General features: G+C 42.4%; 1 protein-coding gene across 2 annotated transcripts in view; it reads right to left on the reverse strand.

Annotated features, from left to right (window-relative positions):
* Positions 1-190: 190 nt before the first annotated feature.
* LOC143288631 (protein hobbit-like) overlaps positions 191-2500 on the reverse strand; it is a 130706-nt gene continuing 128396 nt past the window's right edge. For both annotated transcript variants that reach the window (XM_076597289.1, XM_076597288.1), the window contains one exon: positions 191-2500. This exon is cut by the window's right edge and continues 1063 nt beyond it. The gene's annotated coding sequence lies outside the window, so the exon portion shown is untranslated.

Here is a 2500-nt window from a genome sequence, read left to right on the forward strand (position 1 = left end):
ACTCCTCAACACTGACCAATCTGTTGTCCATTCTTCGACCAAGAAAATTTAAAAATATAAACCCCAGCTCAAACATGTATATACATATATATCTATATATCTATCTATCTATCTATATATATATATATATATATATATATATATATAGAATGCACAAAGTTATATAATAACAGGCATCCAAAAAAAAAAAAAAAAAAACCTAGTGGGCAACTCACACATCCTGGGGGGTGGGGGTGGGGGAGAAGGGCCAGCAGTCAACTGAGGGGTACATGGTCATTTTTCACTGAACACAAACCAAGACTCAACAATGTACGACGAATCTGCTTGTGATCATTTTAGTCATCATGCCCTTCATACCAGTTTGGCGCCAAAACAAAAAGCAAAAAAATCTTCATGATGATAAATCAGTTTGTGATTTCGGCACATGGGCCTGAGGCATGATGGGAAATCTGTAGCTTTTCTACAGTGATGCACCGGGGCAAGGCATGATGGGAAATCTGACTTTTCTACAGTGATGCACCGGGGCAAGGCATGATGGGAAATCTGACTTTTCTACAGTGATGCACTGGAGAGGCATCATGGGAAATTCTAGATGCACCGGAACAAGGCATGATGGGAAATTGGTATTTTTTTACAGAAATACACTGGGGCAAGGCATGATGGGAAATTTTTACTTTTCTACAGTGATGCACAAGAGCAAGGCATTATGGGAAATCTGCAACTTTCCTACAGGGATTCTCTGGGGCAGGGCATTATGGGAAATCTGCAGTGTACCTACAGTGATACACCAGTGAGTGCGTCCGGAGAAAAACAAGACTGCAAACGGAACCTCAACTGATTTTTTCCTAGACTTAGGAAATTCTTCACACTAAGCAAACTTAGCACCGCTATAATTAATTAAGCAACCCAGCCCTGGAGTGTAAGTCAAAGGAAAAGCTGCAGGTAGAATGGTTTAGATCATAGGGGCATTGGTCGATATCTCTCATATGAACATCACCATAATTAGAGCCTGAAAAAAAAGGAACAATACACTAACCCTCTGTTCTCTTGACAAACTCCATTAATCTGAAGGCATCAACAGCACAGCAGTCTGAATTAGAACAATAATTCTGACACACAAATTTCAACCCACTCAGCAGTGAATAACAACATGTCCCCTTTTTTCCTCACGGTCAACAGAAATGTACACTTCTGTGGCTGGCGGTCAGCCATACCTCACAGAGCTGTGAGGAGGTGTTGTCCACTTTTTCTCCCTGCCTCACACAGCAGTCAGTCAGTTGGTGGCTGCAGGTCCAATTCGCCTATTCCCAGGTTGCCCTCTCCTTATCACACCACCACCCTCGATGTCCTCTTGAGGATTTGACTCTCTGTCCCGTTTCGCCTACCTGGTGAGTCCGGTTTCGCATACTCAGCCGCTCTCTCTCTCTCTCAAATATACAAACACACACACACGCTAATGTTCCTGCTCATATTCCACTGTCAACTTCTATGAACACTTGTAATTCTCTCTGAAGAAAGTGAGCTTTTTGGTTGCTTTTTAAAACACACAGATACATGCGCATCCTTGCACGCACACACACACACACACACACACCGACCAACTGAATACATAAACAAACTGGGAAAAAGCAAATCGGGATCACACTTTTACTGATTGGAGAATCAGGAACAGGCGATTTGGGATCACCAGTTTACTGACAGAAGAATCAGGAACAGGCCATTTGGGATCACCAGTTTACTGACAGAAGAATCAGGAACAGGCCATTTGGGATCACCAGTTTAAAGATAGAAGAATCAGGAACAGGCAATTTTGGATCACCAGTTTACTGATAGAAGAATCAGGATCAGATGATTTGGGATCACCAGTTTACTGATAGAAGAATCAGGAACAGGCGATTTGGGATCACCAGTTTACTGACAGAAGAATCAGGAACAGGCGATTTGGGATCACCAGTTTACTGGTAGAAGAATCAGGAACAGGCCATTTGGGATCACCAGTTTACTGACAGAAGAATCAGGAACAGGCCATTTGGGATCACCAGTTTACTGACAGAAGAATCAGGAACAGGCGATTTGGGATCACCAGTTTACTGACAGAAGAATCAGGAACAGATGATTTGGGATCACCAGTTTACTGACAGAAGAATCAGGAACAGGCCATTTGGGATCACCAGTTTACTGACAGAAGAATCAGGAACAGGCCATTTGGGATCACCAGTTTACTGACAGAAGAATCAGGAACAGATGATTTGGGATCACCAGTTTACTGACAGAAGAATCAGGAACAGATGATTTGGGATCACCAGTTTACTGACAGAAGAATCAGGAACAGATGATTTGGGATCACCAGTTTACTGACAGAAGAATCAGGAACAGATGATTTGGGATCACCAGTTTACTGACAGAAGAATCAGGAACAGACGATTTCTCACTGGATGATACATTGTTGCTGTTTTTTTTAATTGCTGTGTGGAGTTTAATTAATTATCCACCTTCACCT

The sequence above is a fragment of the Babylonia areolata genome, chromosome 12, assembly GCF_041734735.1.
Source record: "Babylonia areolata isolate BAREFJ2019XMU chromosome 12, ASM4173473v1, whole genome shotgun sequence".
Lineage (NCBI taxonomy): Eukaryota > Metazoa > Mollusca > Gastropoda > Neogastropoda > Buccinidae > Babylonia > Babylonia areolata.